Consider the following 21,540-nt stretch of genomic DNA (forward strand, 5'->3'; position numbering starts at 1 on the left):
CTATAGGCTAGTCGTAGTCGGTGTGTGATCTGGAGCATATATATTTTTTTCTAATGTTTATTTTCCGTATTTTAAGATGTTCCGATGGTTGCAAGGGAAAGTAACTTTTACTGCACACAGAAATAGCGAGAGCTCTATACTGTGCACAGCAAACTGTGGCAACCATAATTTAAGAGGAGATCCACTATTTACGGAGCGGAAGACAAGGTTGGGGAGCGAGTGGTCTCGTGGCCAATGGCTCAACCTCAGTTTTTATCTCCTTCACAACAAACAGCCACCAGCCTCTCCATCTCCCACTTCGCGCTGACAGTCTGTCAGGAGATGGGGCATCACCCGGGCAACACCTGGAATCCCTGGTAGTAGCAATCTGTAAAGTGTAAATAAAGTCTTTTCATAAAAAATGTTTTTAATCAAATTCAGTTCCATATTGAGTGTATTCATTTATATGGAATTAAAAAGATTATATAAAAGATTTAAATAAGACTATGTACGACCGAGCTGGCTTATTCTTTCTCTTTTTCTCTCTGTCTCACATGTGCGCGCACACGCACATATAAACAAAGAAGATTTTTATATATAGTTCCAACTCTAAACACATACACACTTTCTCTCTCTCTAACCTCAAAGGTAGTTGAACGACTTTTTCTACGGCTTTGCACACGCACGCCAGGATAAAGACCTTCCAGTCATGCCACACTTACTTTGCTCCACGTGTATGTGATGAATTCTCAATGAGATATCTCATGCATAAAAAGATCACTACAGGAGATCAAAGGGTTTTAAAACGTGAACAGATTTCAAGATAATTTTCTCTCGCAATCGCTGATTAAAAGGTGACTAAGTAAGCTCCTAAAGAATGCAAACTAACCTTGAAAAGCGGACTTGATGCAAAAGAGACAGGTCCTCCGATCTCTCCTACGTGCCTTCCATCCAGAAGCTCGTTGGGAGCGGTACCCGTCACAAAGCCTGGGTACAATGCCACCTCCTTAAGCCCCTTGAAGACCTCCTCCCTCGCTCTTCCCTTTGTCGTGTGTCCCTAGTTCTGCACTGAAGCTTTGTCGTGTCCAGCCTCGTCCAGCCAGACAGGAAGGGACTGACTAAACTGTTGGATTTACAAAGCAAAGCTTTTTATTAAAAAATCTCACTACACAAAGACGTTTTCATCTTCTAGTAAAGATAGTTGTCCCCCTTCTTTTTTGGTTTCTTTTGTGGGAGGTGGGAAAGTGTGTTTTTATATTTTTGTAATGTTGTAGATGACCTATTGGTGTTCAAAATATCATTTTGTCTTCAAATTAATTTTTTTCTGTCTCATTCACAACATCTAAACACCAAGCACTCTCTCACTAAAGGAATTCGTGGGAGGTAATAATTTTGAACTCCAAAGGGTTTAGTAAGTTCAGAGGTATTGGCGTCCATCTTCTTCAGTCTAATTTCAAATTTGTGAGAGCGGTATGTGTCCTTGTTGTAGCCTGGACATCAAGACCATTTAATCGACTCTCGCAGCCTGTCGGTGAGCGTGCTGGCAGTCATTTGTACACGAAATGGAAAACGAAACTGGCTGAAGCTGGCGGCGCGCTGCCGCTTGTCACGAGATGGCGCTGCCTGAGTCTCGGTAGTAGCTTCCGGTTGCTCCTACTCTTAGCTGCCAGACGTTGTGATTCATTAACGGTAACTTACAGTTTTCTCTCAGCATATATAATGCAGGAAGACAAGTTATTTCTAGGTAGTGGTGCTCTGCTTTCTGTGGTGTATAAAACACTAGCTTCGCTCAACGACGGTGATGGTGATGATGATGATGATGATGACGACGACGACGACGATCATCTATCATAAACCATCAGCCCATCATCGATCTATCATCAATCATCGCCTACTTTTACAGTCACCGAACCGCCATTTATCGCCAGTAGATTTCATTACGATTTGTGAAGGCAGTCGAGGGCTGCTGGCGTTGAGACAGTGCAAAGATGCAACTGGAACATTTGGCAACGTACTGCAGCGCAGACTGGTGTCACGCGCAGGTCACGTTCACGTCCAACTCACGTCACGCTGGTACTCCTCTCACGTCAATTTGACGTCAAGATCACATTACGTTCGCATCACGGAAGAGTGTGGATGATACTGAAATCTATAACCTCACAATTGTGTGTTTGTGTGTGTTACTGACAAATAATAACACTTCCTCTATCTTGTTGTTGTGGTTGTAGTTGCGGTTGTGGTTGTAATGGTGATTGTGGTGGTGGAGTGCCTGCTTATGTTCACAGGCACGTGTGTGTGTTTGTACATGCCAGTTTGTATCTTTACGTATGTCCACGTGTGCCTGCTGTTGATGCTTGTGTAGCCTAGGAACTCGCTAAATATTTTGTTTAGCTGTTAGACCTATTACCGTCACGTGCCCCACGTCGTCTCGCCACGTGGTGGGGATACAAAACACCAATAACCAGTCCTTGCATCAACATCCTCCAGCGGCCACAGAGGAGACCGGGACAGAAGCTTTGGGAGGATCCCTGGAGGGTCTGGATTCCTCTGGTAATCTTGCAGGGTCCCTGTCGTCTTGGTGGATTGAGGCCTGCCTGTTAGTGGTTTCTCTTCCTTCTTCTTGCTTTAGAATCGTTAATACAAGTGGATCTGTTGGGGTGGGGGGGAACCAAGCAAGAGATTATTACCGTTAATACAGAAAGATCTCTCTACAGCCAAACTAGGTCAGCTTTCCCCTGTTTTCATCAACATTACTCCCCACCTATCACTAGCAATCTCACGGCAAGCAAACAATTTTGGATTTTTTCTTTGAAATTATTTGTGAAAGGTGTTTAACAACACTTTATATATTGTCAGGTCTTATCTGATGGGATGTAACATATGTCAGTTTCTGTAACCCGGGCCTTTGGGATATCTTTTCATGGTTTGTTGTTTGTAAACGATAAAAGAGTTTACTTTCAAGTGTGTGTGTGGGCACGCGTGTGCTTGTTTGTGTGTTTGTGTGTGTGTGTGAGAGAGAGATAGCGTGAATATTTTTTATAGGCAGTGTGTGTTTGTGTTTTTGAGAAAAGAGAGTGTGTGAGAGAAAAAAGAATGAGGGAGAGAGTGTCTGTGTGTGTATTTGTGAGAGAGAGGGGAGAGATGGGTTACTATATTTAGCAGCTATAAATTATGCCTTTACCTTAATTCTCTCTCTTTCTCTGTGCAGTCATTCATTACTTATTTTTTCAGTCTGTACAGCTTGTTAATCTTCGCAGGTTCTCACATGTTTTTCGTATTTCCTTCTTTCTTTTTCGTTTTAAACATTCCTTCCTGGTTCCTTGCACTTGTCGCAATTTTTTCTCCTCCTCCATTTTTTTCTCAAGATCTTCTCCCTCAGGGTGAGTGACTGTGTGTGTGTGAGAGAGAGAGCCTGCGTGTGTCTACGAATATATGTACATGGTATGTTATTAGCTTGAGAATTCGTGCGAATCCCGTCTTTTCAGTGTCTTTCCCTGTCTGCAACAACCAGCTAGTAACCATGTCTACTATAGTCTGCTACCGGTTCAGGGTTATGTTCATGTGAATGTTGTTACAATAGCACATTGAGGTCGTTGACTTCCACTCATGCTCACATCATCGTGAACATTTCTTTGTCACACCACCGAAGCTGGTACTAGAGTAGGTATTAAGGTAAGATATTTGTTTTGCTGTTGACATTTTAGATGACCTCAGTCACCTCTTGCTTTTAATAAATCAACAATGTCAATATACAAACTCACATCAACTCCTCATCTCGTCAAGTGTCAAGGTGTCAGGTCCAGCTGATGTCCAGCTCGTATCGTCTCATCAGTGACACACACACACGCAAGCGTGAATGAAGGGATAACAGAGAAAGAGGAGAAATGATGGAGTATAAGCTATGAGAGGGTGAGACATGCTGCAGTTAGTGGAGGTTGTCAGCTGACGGCGACCACCGCGTTTAGCGACGCCTGAGATGTGCAAGGAATTGCATCCACACACCCTGGAAGGTCACGGAGCGACTGGCACAATGAGAACTCACGAGGGCATGAGGCGCACTTTACACGCCCCGCTTTTTGACCTGACCCCAGTCTCAAATCACGAGGGCCACTAGTCATGGAAGTGTTACATTTTGATACACTACAGTTTCACAATCGAAAACATATCAAACAGTTCCACAACACTTAGTATTTGACAGAATCTGAAATAGTAACACGACCCACGTCAGACACGAGGTCACCGCTAGGTGACAACACTTTGCCCTGTTTTTTGATGGACGTGGAACTTATTTGACCGGTTTCTTGCTTTTCTTTCCTTCTCGCTATTTTCATTAATAAAGCAGGGATATATATATAGTGTTTAAGAACGGGGCAACTTTTTCTTAAAGGAATGTAATACTGATCTTTTGTTTTGCCAACGAACATTTCCAGCTGTAATGTCTGCTTCCGACAAAACAGTATTTCTCAGCTCGGACGTGTTCTCAGTAACTCATTCAACACAAGACTTGGAGAGTTCTCGCGCCCTCAGCTGTAAGAAGGCCAACAAAACCAATGACATTTGAATATTTAATAGCAGAATGATCAAGTATTTGCGCATTTACACATTGTAGAATAAAGATGTCTGAAAGTGGAATGAATGTTGATGCCGAATTATTATCTCGCTTCGCTGACACAGGAGGCGCGTGTCGAGTCCCCATTAGTCGCCACATTTTCGTTTGCTGTGTGTAGAAAAGTCTAGTCTAAAACTGGTAATATAGCATACCACCTTATCAGTTTAATTAATTTTGAGAGGTGGTCCTTTCATTCGCACTAAGTCCTAGACAAGTGTATATTCCTTGGTACTCAGTCAATTTGAATTTTCGAAAGTGGTACTCGTCTGGAAAAATTTGAAAACCGGGGGCTTTAGTGGATTAAAAGCTATTTCACTGTAATGTGTGAAGATACGCCTCTGGCTGCTTTCTGACCGAGTATATTGTGCAAGCCTTCAAAAACATTCTTGGGCTCTAGATACAAATGCAAGGTACATGTAAGTATATTGTTCTACAAACATTACTTCGTTAAGCAGCAGCATTCTCTCTCTCTCTCTCTTTCACACCCCCGCCCCCCGAAATGATCACATACATGATGTGATCGAATCTACTACAGGTAGTAGTCCAATCAGTTTACATCTGTAGTCAAATGACTTACAGCTATGGTTGTGGTCGAATCGACTTGTGCCTCGGTCGAATCGGCCTCCGCTGTAGTAGCTTGTGCCAGAGTAGACACAGTAGACTTACTCTACTTGAAGAACTGCATTTTGACTGCTAACCACAAGAGGACAAGCTAAAAGACGGTCTGCGCATGCGTGGAAAATACAGCAGCGGTAAAAGTTGGTGCCGACCACACCGAAAAGGTCATCAGTGAGTTACGGTTAACCCCGAGCACACGGAGAACCTCGACAGCGACAGAGCGTGCAACTGGCGACACTCGGTGAAAATAACAGCAAATTTTCGTGATCCTATTTTATCTGTCTCGTCGATAGCCGATGAGAGCCTCTCTGCGATAGCGGCCATATTGCAGATGTTGCCGGCGATACACACGTGCAGTGACCACACTGGCGACTGGTCCACTGGTACAAAGCAAACCTTCGTGTCCTCCTTTATCTGTCTCATCGACGAGACATGAAACTGCTCCTGACTCCACCACTCTCTGTGCCGTGTTGACGGACCATCACGAAGCAGGAAGACCGACAACATCCAGAACACTCCACACGGTGACATCACTCACCCATGCACCCATTATCCCCGTGGCTAGACTGCTACAGTTGGATGACAAGCTAGAGTTGTAGATAACAATCAACATGGTCTGGGGAACCACATCAAAGTGCTGCCGTGTGTTCTTCTGGAAAAGGCGAGACAGAGATTCCGAGTGTACAAGTGTTGGCGAGTAGGTTGTTACACCAGCTCCTTGCTTGTCCTCCTGGTCAAGCTCCCAGTGGGCGGCCCGGTGGTGCAACGGTTGGCACCTGTCACCAACAGTGAGGATTGGCTGTCCTGGGTTCACTTTTCGTCTCGGGCACGCTGTTCTTTCTCTGCACATGACATCTGTTTACAGGGCTGACTGCCTTGCAGTGATATAGCCATAGTTGCTGACTCGGTGTAAAACACCAATTCCTCCCCGCCCCACCGACAAACACACCTCCAGCTCCCAGTTCTGTTCCCACTTCTGTTCCTGCTTCCATTGAGCTACTACTATCTGTGAAGAACTTTTGTGCTTTTTCATCGCTTTATCTTCTTTTTTGTGTGTGTATATATTTTATAAATATTTTTTCTGATTGTCGAACTTTTGACCTACGGCCCCATTTTGTGAGTTCTCGGTCCGATACAGTTACAGTCTTTCAGTTGATTTTACTACAAAACAACAAAACTATATTTGTTAAAATGTACACCACGTAAATCTATTTTAAATGATCTTTAAAACGGAGTATCACACATAGTTGTTGTTAATGTAGGATATTAAATATAATTTTTTTAAAAGTACCAGTCGAGATTTCATTCGCGGTCATTCTCTGCTGCGTACACCGGGGTCGAACGGGCTACCGCAGCTGCGTAGCGAATGAGTTAATTTTTGCTCTGTGTTATTGTATTTTTGGTTGCTGTGGTGTTGCTTTGTTGTGTTATTGTTGCTGTGGTGTCGAGTTTGTTGTTTTATTCCTATTGTGTCGTTGTTGAGTTGTTTTTGTTGCCCTGATATTTGTTGTTGTTTTGTTATATTACCTTTTGTTGTTTTTTTTCTTGCTTTTCTTCATCTTCATCCTTCTTTTATTTGTTATTTGTCTCGTTTCTGAGTCTCTTTGGTCTCTTATGAATTTTCAAAGACAGCCTACAGCACCGCCATGATGATATGATTGCATGCGAACTGAAGTACATGAAAATGCATTCTGGTCACAAGACTGTGTTTGATCCCGAGAATGGCGCAATTGCTGGCCCCCGGAATGAGCCATTTACTTGATTTACTGACCCGTTTAATTTTCTAAAACCAGCACAGTGCGGCTTCCTATCAAAGACCGGGTCTCCAGCAACTACAGGAGGATCATTCGGTCACTCGGGCTCACTGGACCGACCAAATAAACATCACAGGGACAGCCAGCGTGCGGCAAACTGGACGACAAAACAAACATGGAAATAGATGGATGATGGGCTTAATGTTTCTTCTATTTTATCAGCTCGCATAGAACATAATTATTCGCTTCCGTGCAAGGTTTGTAGCGAATTCATTTGTTTGAGCGATGCCATGTTGCACACGTCACTTTGTCTGTAAAAACAAGGTTTGTTTAGGTGGCAGATGAACTGCCCCGGTGTAAGTATGGCAGGATCAGCTATTCCACCTCACAGCCCAGCGAGCGTGTGAGTGATGAAGGGAGAGCGAGGGTTTGGATGTTTTTCAAGGGTTGCACGTGCAGCACTTCTCTCACACAACAACGACCACTCACAGCTGACGTGCAGCATGTCGTCATGAGAAGGTCCGTGCAGACGATGATGGGGGTAAAGCAGACAAAACCTTGTGGTAGCCACTACTACCACCACAGTCACTTTACAAGAAGCAGAAGGAGTTCAGAGAAAGCTGTGGGGGAGGCAGTGGATGGCACCAAGACATGCGAGGCTTTTGCAAGAAATGTCATCCAAAGATTCCAGACAGAGCAGCGCCTTCCTGCCTGTGTCTCATGCGACATTTTACGGAACTTTTCTAAAGTGATCGACTCTGCGATTCACAGACAAGACGGTGTGCAGCAAATGAGCAATTTTAATAAATATATCTTTGGCCTTCTCCCTACTCAAGTAATCAGAATGGGCTTGATAAAAATAATCGGTAATTTTCCCAACATGGATATTAGTTCAAAAACATATTTCCTCTAAGCAAGATGCCATTTGGAGGTCAAAGCCAGCCTACACTATCCCAACATTCTCATTAACTACATCTATTGCAGTTGAGGTTATGCCTGGCAAGGAGACTACTGCGTTCTAACCTTGCCTACCTCGCTCCAAACCTCCTTTGTCCTCCTTGCAAACCACTCGCAAACCTCGCAAACTGCAGATGATTGCAATGCGAGTGACCCCTAGCTGTCCAATCAGCAGATAAAGCTGATAATGGCGCAGTTACAAGACATTTGTAGGACTTTGAGACCATGTCCTTACCACACGCAAAGACATGTTGAGGAACCTGCACATCAGACTATTAGGTTCACTCCATGCAACGACTGCCAGTACTTGTTCACTCCACCTCGATTGGTTGAGCAGCTTCGATTGAAGCAGGCAGTACGGCCGTCTATAACAAAAAAATTTATTTTCGATCGAAACCGAAGTCGAATATTTTCCCCTGGTAGAAGTGAGCAGAGCTCACGAAGGAAACTCTGCGGTGAATTGAATCAACTCTTGGGTGCAGACCGCCTTAATGGAGCTTTGCCCGGGTTGCCGGTGACTGGGCATCTGTCCCACTCGTTGGAGTTGTGAACCAGGATGCACTAACTCTCAATGAACAACTCAAACGACCAACATCTTGCGTCACACCCAGCGACTGGTGCTAAGAAAGGGAGAGTCTACCACTAGTCGAGTGCCTAATTCTTGCCAAACCTTCCATCATTAATCTTTCTACAAGCCATTGCCACCCGCTAATGTCACACATCCTCACAACTCGCAAGTAATGATGTAACAGACTGGCTTCTAAGACCATTTTACTCTGACAGTAGAAGCCGCGATCGTCTGTAAGTTTCCACCTGTCTTACTCCTGAAAGGGGTGATGAGAGACTTCGGTGACACTTGATATCGCAGACAAGAGGATGCAGGCGCCGAGGCTAAGAGCCGCCATCTTACCGAGGTCTCCACACTCCAGCAGGAGTCGCTGTTAGCAACACACGCGCGGCGCCACTTCCCAAAAAGGTGTCTAGCTAACTGTCTGCCTCATCTCTCTCAGCCCCTGTAGTTCGACATGACAGTCCCCGAGGATAGTGCAGACCGTTCGAGATCTGATTTGAACGAAGGATCAAAGGTTACCCGGCGCCACCTGTGGACAGTGTGGTGGCGCTGCAATCAACTTGGCTTCACCGGCGCCAGCCAACGGGAATGCTGGTCTCGGCGCAGGCGTCTCAGATGTCATTTTTTTAAAAAAAAGTTACATCCTGGAACACTTTCTCTGAGAGATGCTCAGTCATTTCTGCTAATTGAACTGGCTTCACGCTCCCACACAGTTACAGCGACACGAGCGGCACGAGCAGCCTGGGGCCGGATGCACACCTCGTGCAACAGTTGCTAAGTTGCTCTTAATTTTACGCTAACTTTAGCGAGCGTCTAGCTCACACCTAACCACATGTTGTGCATCGGGCCCCTGGAGCATAGATTTTTAAAATTCAAGATATGTTAGTCTTCCACCACCGTCAATGGGCATCCAGAATGTAAAAATAGTTCTCATCATTCACCGTGTCTACATTAATACATTCATAATCCCTCTTTTTCTTTCTTTCTCTCTTACTACACTTTGTGAACATCAAGCAGGTTTTGTTGAGGCTTTGGCTTTAATTGGAGAGCATTGCACCGAAGCACACTCAGTCCACTATGGCTGGCTAGAACGTGTCACTGAATCTTTGTTTTGACACGTGTTGTGTCTTCTGAATAGTTGATGGCACGAGAAACTGTTGTTTACTCACAGCTGCGGCATTTGTGTGAGTCTCCGTCTCCTGGTGTTGTGACACTAGTGCTCCGCCATCCCCACTGACCTCACAGTGCACTCGTCCCACACTGGGCGAAGTGAACGTTCACTGGGGGCAAGACCAGCATCCAGTCCCTTCTAGCAACAGCACGTAAGACCCATCAAGCTGTCACCATTTAATAACATATTAACAATCCTACTTCCTCAATATTTTACTCCAACTATTGAAGTGACTATAACGAAAAGATTTTTTTTTTTATCTTTAAGGTGGAATTATGGTTCTTAAGTGTCTGTAAAATACTTTCATCTTTTTGTATCAGTTTCGTTGCTCTGGCAGGAAAGTGCTTCCACCGAGAGGTGATTTGAAGAAGAAACTAGAATAAAAATTCCTGCATGGTCTCTGTCCGCATTTTTTACATTATATACCTAGAGAGTTCTTCCTGACAGCTTAATTTCGATAAAGTGTATTCAATGAAACAATAGAGTATATTAACAGTTTTACATTTAAACTTTAGGCATTACATCAAGTCTGGTTTAACCACTGTAGGCTTTGTTCACGAGACGCCCCAGCATCCACACATAACATAGTTATTCCGCTTGGATTCAACTTAATTTGTCTCGTGCATCAAACCAACGACGAGAAAGGCGAGGCCATCAACTCGTGATTCAATTGTCAGAAAATGTCGAGGGTGTGTGTGTTTTATCAGTTGTCGCCGAAGAACAGCACACGAGGGTATAGGACACATCCAACAAGCAAATCCCATCTGGTCTCGTCAGACATGGACTGACCAGTCGCCAGTATCAATCACGTGGCCCTCAGCGCCGCTGCAGTCAAGATCAGTTAAGAGTTTCCCGCAAAGGGTGTTGAAAAGAAATAGAAAATTCACAATAGAAAAAATCTACTGCTGATACATATTACAAATTAATTGCATACATCATTTAACCAATCTATGAAAATCTGCGCCAGGTTTCAAAGTTACCCGGGTAATGACAACTACCATTATTGTGGACAAAACAGTTGCCTGCGTGCATGTGACAGCGGTGACAGTAAAAACGAAAAGAGGAATAAAGAGAGATGGGTGAAGGACGAGGCTATGTCGGAGAGTGTCAAGGACCAGTCCGTGTCAGCTGTTTTAAAAAAAGAAAGGAATGGCCATTGCTTGTGATTGACAGAAAGCTTCTGTAGGTGTGACAGGTGGGCCGAGCTGTACAGGTGAAAGCTAGATGTGGCGCAGACCTTGTGACGTCACGTGCGAAGGTCAGAGAGTGGGGTCACGCTGTAGCTCCCCCAAACAGCGGGGACACAATCAGATGTTACACATTCTTTTTTTTGTCCAGACGAGTGAAAGGCGAAGAAGAGAGAATAAGATGACACAGTAAATGACGATGACTGACAATGAGTGGACGTCAGCGTTAGAAATAAATAATTAAATAAATAGCCATTAGATGACCTGCGCAGTTCGACAGAATATTCGTGCTGCAGGGCACGCCACTTCATTTACCTGGACTGCTGCATGCAGAGCATGTCTACTGGTGATTATTTCTTCTAATTTTTCAAAATTATTCCAAGCTATTCCCATAAGCTGATGAAGCTTCAGTTTACTCTAACTCTTTTACACTGCATGGCCTCATCCCGACCAAACAATTTACAAAAACATGCTGATGTTGAAAGAGTTAATTATGACAAACATCCGTTGTTGCCAGGAGCAGGGAAGTGTTGGAGTTTAGTCCCGAGAAGAAAGGTTGAAATTTTGTCATGAGCAAAATGGAAAAACACTTCTCTTCCTTTGTTTGTGAGGCCTAAGCTCTCATTCGTTCTGTTAAGCCGTGAAAGGAGAAACTGTTTAGAAAAAGACATCAACATGATGTGATTTTTAAACAACTCATTTCCTTCTGGATGCGAGTCCGCACTGGTGTTTGAGTTTTAGTGTACAGACCTGCTGATGCATGTCGTTGTGACCGCCTGTGTGCGTGCGTGCGTGTGTGGTTGGCAGGCTGGCTGGATGAGTGAGTCGGTGTATGTGTGTGAGTGTTCATCAAGAAACAACTGATTAGGTAATTCAAAGATCAAACAAGACACGGTTTTATGGCTAAAAATGGTGATTGGGGAACAGTTTTAACTTAATTACACGTAAACGCTCATTAAAACATGAAAGAAATACTTCCAGGTTCAATCTTTCACTAGAGATGTTCTCTTTGATGAAGCAGGGACTGCAAAGATTAATTAAAGTACTGTAAGTCCCTTTTGTATCTTACAGGGTTTGCCAGCATGTTTACAGAGGAGTGAAAGGGTCTGTGGTGATGTTTAAATCTCTTCTTGTAACGGAAAAGGCGCGATTACAACGGGATTTGTGAGACAGAATAAAGACAGCCGAGCCATGAGAATGCAATGGAGTTTGAATGGAGTTTTAAGTCGTGTTATGGACCCAGGGCGGAGATGCACATGGATGAACATTCTCGATTGGCTATGAATTCACGCTTGAGAGATTTTCCGTCGATATCAGGGGCTGCTTTCTCCTCCCTAGCTCCACCTGCAGAAAAAGTTCTTATGATCAAGCGGCTAGGAAGTAATGATCATTGCATTCTGAGATGGTTCTTGTAGCGATTGCAATTTTTCATATTTGTCAAATATATTTTTATAACAGAAAACTCACCAGAGGGCGTGGATAAATTCTTACTTTTCAGTGTAAGCCGTACCTCATCAAGAAAGAAACATCAATAAACTGGAATAGAGTTTATACAAAGCCATCACCAGAGAAAATCAAGTTAAATTATTTTTTTCCCTCTCTCCCTCATTAATCATAATTACTGGAAGAATTTTCATGTCGAGTTTGCTCTGACAATCGAAGATGGATAGGGAATTCCAGTTTTAACATTTTTTCCAATAGAAACAATCGACTTTATCGTACGACATGAACACACCTAAGAAAAAGCAAATTAAAAAAGAATCACGGAGTTTGTTCACATTTTATGAAATGACTAATGACCGCTCGATCCTGTCAACAAAAACAAGAGAATGTTAACTTGTTGAGGTCCGCGGTCCTACCATTATCTCACAAGACAATCAGAAAACAATGTTTCCGTTCAGAAGAGCGAAGCCTGAGCGCGCTGTGCGCACTGTTGGCCCCTGGTGACATCACACTGCGCATGCGCGGAGCTATTTTGTAACCTCCGCAAGCTAACGATTGACTGACAATGCTTCTGGAACCAAAGTTCTGACCTTTAATATATCAACACTTTCCCTAGGCCATCAACTCTGTGGAAACAAAACCCACCTGAATCCATTAGCTATTTTCTTTTTTTTAAGAAAAATTATTTAGTAACTTTAAGTTGAGAAAATGTTTGAGCCATTCGCTGTACACCAGATATTTACGACTCTTCTTGAGAAAGCAGCCTTTTCTCAGCAAAACAACATTTTTTCTGTAGATATACTTGTTTAGCTTGAACATAGCACATCCGTCTTTTTCAAGAATAAGAAATGTGAAATAATTTACCTGAGGGTAGCGGGGTGAGGTGACAGTTTCAAGATGATGCAGCATCACCCTTTCAACATACCTAGTGTTTATCTTGATGAGAATAATACAACAAACTGAGTATAATACTGCATACTGAGTAAAATACGATATGTTGACTACACGAGTACATACTGAGTGGATTACAACATCCTCCGCTTCTTTGTCAGTTTTATACATTTACACCTTTCTCTACAGCTTGTTTTGTCTTATATAACGAGTTATAAGTTTAAAAAAAAACATTCTCACAAACAACCGTCATTTATGTCAAGCTAAAGACCACATCGCAAAATAACCACTAAAATAGCTGTGAATCGTCAAGCAACCCAATTATAGGAAGGATGAATGTAATGAATGCAATGACCGGAAACCACCTCTTTAAGTTGAATTCCACAACTTTAATCGAAACTTTTGAAACTACTCCAGCTATTTTAGAAACAATTTGTATTTGTGTAGCAGTGCTAACCTCCCACTGCAATTAGCTCCTTCATACATTCATTGGTTTGTTCCTTCACTGGCATCACTATGTGGAGGCAGCTGACGATGCCCGCAACTCAGGTCTGTGGAGCGATGGTGAGCAAGTCCTCCACGGAACCCTCCTTGGGGTCCACCTGGGTTTATAGCCAATAAAATAAAATGAAAATAAGGAGAGAGGTTTCCTTTTCGTGCGGCCCCAAAAGACTGCAACTATCTTGTATACAGACATGATTGTGAACACAGTTCACTGCTATAAATGTTTACTCTCCCCAGAACTGAGCGTGAAATACTGGTGAAGGGAGTTTGTGGTCACTGGGTCTCCTCCCTCCTGTGTGTGTGAGAGAGAAAGAGAGAGAAAGAGAGAGAGAGAGAAAGAGAGAAAGAAAGAGAAGAGACAGGTAATCTGCAGGTGCTTCAGGTTGTGGACAACATGTCACGATGCTTGTTATCACGAACGACTGGTCTTTATCGAGTGCTTTTGTTTAAAAAGCATGAGAGACTATATTGAGAGACATTCTGTCCGACTGAATGAACAGCCAAATCAAGCAACAGAAGAACAATCCCTGGCAAATATAAGAAAAATAAATGTTACCGTTGTTACAAGCACACACCTTGTTACAGACAGATTACAGACAAGTAGAGAGATAAGAGGAATGGAAAGAGGCAAGGAGGGTTTATAATGAAGTCACTGGCTGTTGTTTCCACGAAGGTCAAACACTTCTGTAATAATTATGTACACACACATACAACACACAAAATTCACACGTGGATACGTAATAAACGCAATGACACCTTTTTTCTTTTTTTCTAAGCTTATCGAAAAAAATTTCCATTTCTTGCACAGTGCGACTGTCTGATTGAGTTAAGAACTTAAGACATTTTGGTCGATTTCTTTCCCTTTTAGGTCTTAGTTCCAGACTTTCGTGTGTCTGCAGATTTTCCGAAGAAAAAAGCGTTTTCCCCAGTCTGTACCTGGACTGATAGAACACCCTAGAAGCCGATGGAAAGACAAACTTCTCTATATCCACTTTCTGCAGGTGGTCATACGACCATCTATCGAAATGTTTGTCTAGCTGTCCTCCCTTGTGTTTTTGTTTGTTTCCTGCTTTTCTGTCAGCTTGTCTGTGTTTTTGTGTATAATCGTCTCTATTCCCATAAATACTAACACGAATTAAAATTCTGGAGCACCACAAGTAGAAGTCCTCGTTGCTGGTCTGAGTCGGGTAAAAATGAGTTTTGGGGATGGGAATGTAGGAAACGACATTTTGTGTTTGTTTTTGTGTTAACTGTATCACCTCACTTGTTTTTTTTTCAGTTCAGTTCAGTTCAGTTCAGTAAGGGGTAGCCTTTAAATGTAGAAATACATCGCACCTGACAGCTTCTGGACTGACGGTTGCTTTGTTTTGTTTGGAGTTTTCTTTTCGCTTTGATGTTGATGCAGTAAACAATGTCGACAATCCTGGTGAAGGGGATGACCATTAGCTGGTGCTGCTGGGCTCTACGTTGTGTTTGCCATGGTGGGGAAGTGACTTTATCGGAATGAAAGGAATAAAAAGCAATGTCTTTGTTAAGTTTTGTGAAAAATGAGAAAGCAAATTGTCTACGCCAAAGTTGCCTGCGACATTTCCGCCATGAACATTTATTTTTTGCTGCTGGCCACCCATCGACCAGAAGGGAAAGGACGTTTGCCTCCTGCAACCAACCAGACATCAGACTCTGTCAGACAACTATGTCTTAATTATTGCCTTTGGGTACACTTCGTTTACATTTTTTTTTTTTTTTTTTTTTGCACAGCGTATACAGACTGGGGAAGAAAGATAAACAGAGAGAGAGAGGAGAAAGGAAAAAGACCGGTAAACAGCGTGACATATAAGGTTAAAGAAACTGCAAGAAAAGAAAAAGAAAGGCAGGTGGACCTACGGAAGGACACCAAGATGCGCTCCGAGGAAGAAGGAAACAAATCTTGAGTACACAGTCGGAAGTTGTTCAGTTGGAGACAGATAAGCATGGGCCTGCTTCTTATGGAATAATCAAGAGCAATCAGCCAGACTGTAGGAGACAGTGTCGGCCACGGAAAGATGAGTCACGTGGGCCAGCACAGATCCCGTGTCAGGTGAGAGGACGAAGAGCATCACGGGAAGAGACTCCAAGTTTACTCCAGGTTAGAGTATGTAGTCTGACTCCGGCAACGAAAGTCCGCCGCTTGGCCATCCTCAGCCTTACAGAGGAAAGCCTTCAGATCCTTTTTCACATCTGGTGCCAGAGATGTCCTCGAATAACTATCTTTATCAAATCTCGGATTACCGCTCTTTCTCCATTTCCTATTCGCCGTCTACACTCTGGCGTGCAGAGGTTCTTTAGTTGAGTGGACCTCAGCTGAGATCCAGTCGAGTGGTTCTGGGACAACAGTCATTATCCAGCTCATTTATGGCACAATAAAAACTGGGAGTCGGAGAACCACTGATGTGGTCCGTACCACTTCGCGAATTGTACTGATTTCCACAAATTAATAGAAAATTCCAATAATTTCATATCGTGCAGGACAGGTTGCCCTCATCACGAAGGAAAGAAAAGGAAGGTATGACAGACAGACAGACGGACGGACGGACGACAGACAGACAGACAGACAGCAACAAGAGTCTGGCGATGAAAGAATTCTGTCTACCTGTCTACCTACGAGAGCGTGCTGTCACGAGATGATGTGACCTCTCACCCCGCTGTCCGCAGCCAGTCATCGGGTCCAGCGATGGCGCGTGGCACGCAGCAGACATCAGGTCTCCGCCTCGTGGTACCAGAGCTGTTTGTCCGCAGACTCACTCTCTGTCTGCCCTCTGGAGCTGAACATCTGGGTGGCCGTCCGTGTCTCCCCCAGGCCTGCTTTGGTGACTTCTGTACGGACAGGCGACAGGACAGGTCCTTGTCTGGAAGCACCTTCTTAAGCGTCACTGAAGCTAGGTAAAGATGACATTGTTACTGACTCTGGGTGAAATGTGATATTGTCAGTGAAGTTAGGTCACTGACTTTAGGTGAAACAGTTTTGTTATTAAAGTTATCGCGCTTGGTTAGTACGGTATTGTTGATGAACTTCTGAAGACAAAGAGGACATCGCTGCCTCCGCCAGGTAGATACAAGACATTGTTATTGAAGTTAGCAGGTTTTATTTAATTAAAATGATATGTTGTTGCTAAAGCTACCTTACTCTTCAGCGAAGTAGGTAAGCACACTAGGTAGACATTACATTGTTAATGAAGTTAAGACCTTGCCGCTGAACAAGATGTAAATACGATAGAGTTGCAAAGATTTAAGATACCATTTTATTAAAGATGATACTGTTCCTGACAGTAAGTGGAGAAATGGCGGTGTTGCTGTTGTTACAGATAGGGCTTTGCTAATAACTTGAGACGGAGAAACTCAAACAGGTACAAAGAGGCGCTGACTAAGGGTAAACAATGGTGAACAAACATTTGATGTAGACATTAGATGGCGACTTTAGAAAGATGTTCAATGTTTGATTATTAACTTTTGACAGACAACTAATATAATAATGAGACAAATTTTTAGGTAGACAAACAATTCATACAATCTTCAAGTAGACAGGAAACCGATAAACCCTTAGATAGACAACAGGTGATGCAACCATGAGGTAGATAAACAATTGGTATAAACCTATCAGGCAGCAAGTCGGGATAATGTCGCATGCAGACAGGTGGCTCTGTCTTTACACTGAGACACACAGGCATGTCGACAGCTGTAATGGTTGTCGGTGTTATCTAACGATAAAACAAGTGATCACTTTACTTCTCGTTGCTGCTTGTCAAGTAATGGGGATCAGATGTTTAACAGAGTATCGTCACAATACAAAAATATTTGCTAAGCTTTCATCGTGTAATATCTTTGTTACCTTTACACCTGTCGACATCAAAGCAATTCATCAAGTACAGCAAACTGCAATAAGATCACATTGTTGCTGTTCAGGTCTGTCACTCTTCACATCCAGCAGCTTTTCGCAGAAGTTAATTTCTGTGACCGGACTTTTTTTTTTTCTCTCGTTGCTCTAAGCTCATTTCCGGCCGTCAACAGCTTAGCAAGCGACCTTTTTTTGTATGTCACGTGATTGACATGGCGTCCAACGCGCTCCCGAAACACAGCGGGGTGGACGTCACATGTGACGTCAGGGATGACGCGCGTGCAGGAAGAAAGATCACTCATGTTCGATTCCAGGTCATCGAAATCGTTCAACTGCCGCTTGCGCTATTTTTGTCCCCCTGCCCCCCACCCCCCACAACGTTTCAGTCGACGTGAACGCTGACGTCATCCTTAAACACCCGCTTGACGTCGGGGGGAGAGGTGCTCGTGACGAGAGCAGTTGGTAACGAGCAAACGCCTGAGAGTAAATGTGAGCGGTGTCATTAAGACAGCCGACAAAAAAGACTGGCAGACCTGACTCCATTATCTGCCACGCGAGGCATCACTAGAAGTATTGTCAAACGGGAAAATATTGTGATCGATACTTCAATCTCACAGACTCGGTGCACGTGCCACCGCCACGGAAATCTCGTGCAGTCTCAGCAAGTTCACGGCAGCGTTTCGCGTGATTTGCACTGACCTTTTATTTTAAAGCAACCCATCGCACATATTATTAACAGAATTAATAAAATTTCTTTAAAACATTTCTTAAACTTATCTTCGATTGATATTTGTTTAACTATTGTATCGTAATTTGTTTTAAATGTTTTCACTTAAAAAAATGAGAACATAAATGATACTTAATTTAAAATTAAATTCGTATTTATTGTTCAGGTTTTTCTGTAGAATGTAACTGATTCAGTCTGGCACCTTCTCACCTGACTTTATTTTCTGTTCAGGTGAGCTATCAATGATAGAAAAAAAAACAACCAATAAGTGGAAGCTAGTGGCTCGACATTTAACTCCAAAGATCACCTGGGGCGGTGTAGTTTGCTTCCTTTGAAAATCCTACACCTTGAAGACCACCCACTGATGACATCAGCCCTGCTCTGACACCGGTGTCGGGTACGGCACCTGAAAGGCCAATATGTTGTGCTTTCCAGAAAAAAGAAAGATCTTAATTTCTTTCTTATCGCCGAGGTGATGACAGTGATCTTCACGCAAATCTGCGAGCGTTGACGTGCGCATCTGACTGACGCCTGCGACTGGCTTCTGCTCCGACTTAGTTGGCCAAGCAATTAAGAAAGTTCCAGAAGCAGGATTGCGACTTGTCTGAAGCACTTCCGCCGCGCGGCTGTTCTTACGGCGAGGACGAGGTGCGAGCGGCGCCACTGGAGCCTGTCGTAAACGCTTAATGGGCTGTCCTCCGCCCCCAGCCCTCCACACGAGTACCTCCTGGCCTGGAGTGGAGAGGTCGACTACGAGCACGAGAGCCGGACACGCAGCCAGCCATCTCGCCCATCAGTGACCAGTCGACCCACACCCGCGCCTCCTCTACCATCGATTGAGTGAAGGAGGAGCAGGTGAGTGCGGTGTGATGCTGACCTTTTGTTTCTCCTTAAATATTTATGTTTTCACGATCCCCGTTCGCCCGGTTGCACATTTTTCTCACACATTTATCTACTACTGAGAAACTCTTTTAAATCGTTACAACTATTTCTCTGATCGACAATAAATACATTGAGTCATTTAAATACACATTTGGATATCCCACGAAGTAATTTATTGTAAACATGCAAATAAGGTTTGAAATAAAATTCGGAGCTATCCCAAACTATCTACTCTGAATTATTTATAATTGCCGGAAAGCAACCAGCGAGAGCTTTGAGAATCAATTCGTGTCTGGAGATGGTCAGAAGTTGGTGTATGAACGAACAAACACAGTAGCACGCCCTGAACCCAGCAAACACATTCCCGTCTATTGAATGCTCCGCCAGACGAAGCTGTTTTTATTCACAGAAGAAATGTTGACTGTGTGCATGACAAACAAACATCCAGTCGATGTGAAAACAACTTTGATAGAGAGGAGGAGAGTCAAGTAAGGAAAAGCCAGGAAATGTGGAATAAGAAGATAACATAATGGTCGGCGAGATGCGCTCACTGCATTTCTAAACAGGTCTGATGCTGTGAATTAAAGATGACAACGACTTCAGGACATAGATGTGCGGACAGGAATCAGGAAAAACACTCCAAGACCATGAGGGGAAAACATGGTGGACGACTGGTTCATTAAAGCCAACGCAAATGGAAAAACATGTCGCAAACAAGTTGTTTAACATGTAACCATGGCTTTTCAACTCAAGCAAACAACTTCTTCCTCGGCCACAGACAACTTTTGAACTTCCCGGCTCTCGTCGAGGTTTGTAAGGAGGTCAAGGCCATATTTCCTGTGACATCACAGTGGTGTGGTGGCTGAGGTCATTGCCCTCACACCTTGGACTACCTACCCTATGCCCTTTCCGTTTTTATGCACAATCCGTCGGGGTCACCACATTTACTACACTTTATTATACTTCCTATTTTTTCCTTTCTTGGTTTTTGGTTCGAGGACTTTTAATGATTTTGTAAAATTTTAAACTCTAACTAAAGAAGATTTAAAGAGGATTCATAAAACTACCCAGCCGCATGACAGTCTGTCCCAGCTGGTAGGTAAGAAAATAGAGGATGGATAGCATCGGGAAACAGAGAGGGCAGAGAGAGAGAGAAGTAGATGAGGACAATGTGGGATTGTCTTTTTCTTTCTTTTTTATTTCTGAAGACACGCTACTTGCAGAAGGTCGTGTGGTCAAAGCTGCAATGGACTTCCTCGTTAATTAAGGGAGCACTTGAGTGCTGTCAGGAACAGCTTCGGAGTGAGTAATGGCCGCTAACTTTTGTGACAGGGAGGCGGCTGCTCATTAGCTGCTGTTTACTGCTGCAAATGGCGAGTGTGCAGTCAATACTAGCGGATGTTGATTGGCTGCACCTCTATGGCATCACAGCAAGACAATACGGTGAAATGATGGAAAGAGTGAGCATGTTCTAGAAAGGATTAGCAAAGGGACAAAAGACAGCTTTGCTCTGCACCAGGTCTTTAATTCTAAACACAACAAACAAACGACAGGCTCACGTCGGAGATGCGGAGGAAATAAATATTTCATCGGTATTCTCCCTCGGCTTCTTTAACCCGATGTCTCTTGTTTCTTCTGTAAATCCCAATACCGGGGAAATGTACCTGATGTGAGCTGTTTCCATCAACTGTTACTTCTGATGGCCCAGAATATCATCCGTTGCCAAAGATACCCGTAAGTTAGGAAGAAGATTAAATGCTCGTACCTATCAAAGCTCTGCACATGCCACATGTGTTATGTCTGTACTACCATACTAACAACTGTAAGAGGTGTTGTGATCAGAAGAATATAACAGTTTGTTTATTTGTTTACTTGCTTGCAATCCTCTTGATACACTATCCTTCTCAACAGTTTTGCTCTTTGGGTAGGTTCTGTCCACTCAGCCAACAAGTGTGGCGCTCGTCATCTTCACCCGTTGTAATTTCCGGTGATTGAAGAACTGATTCTGAAAAGCATTGTTTTATAGTGTAAGAAGCTTCTTAAATATAGTACATTCTAGGTAAAACAACAACTGCTCATGGAAACTTTAAAGTATCTTTCAATTTTTTACACAGTAAATCATTGGGAGATAAATCGGTAGGTTGGTCGCTTGATCATGCTTGTTTGGTTTTTGGGTGGATGGAATGGGATCCATCCCGCCATCGATGCTTTAGCTGAGTGAGGGATGAGAGCTCTCCATCAGTCTCCAGTCGCCATACATACCGTGCTGAGATACTGTTTGCTGGTATTTATCGCTAGATGGCGTGTTATGACCTCGTCTGGTCCCATGAATGAAGCAGGATTAACTTTAATACTTCCTTATTATTTAAAGTCTTG

At 43.4% G+C, this 21,540-nt stretch overlaps 1 protein-coding gene across 1 annotated transcript in view; it reads left to right on the forward strand.

The window, feature by feature from the left end:
• The first annotated feature begins 18,525 nt into the window (after positions 1-18,525).
• The window catches only part of LOC112576131 (cephalotocin receptor 2-like), a 30,815-nt gene continuing 27,800 nt past the window's right edge, over positions 18,526-21,540 (forward strand). Inside the window, exon 1 of the mRNA XM_025258404.1 lies at positions 18,526-19,137. The gene's annotated coding sequence lies outside the window, so the exon portion shown is untranslated. The remainder of the gene's footprint in view (positions 19,138-21,540) is intronic.

Source organism: Pomacea canaliculata, linkage group LG1, assembly GCF_003073045.1.
Source record: "Pomacea canaliculata isolate SZHN2017 linkage group LG1, ASM307304v1, whole genome shotgun sequence".
Lineage (NCBI taxonomy): Eukaryota > Metazoa > Mollusca > Gastropoda > Architaenioglossa > Ampullariidae > Pomacea > Pomacea canaliculata.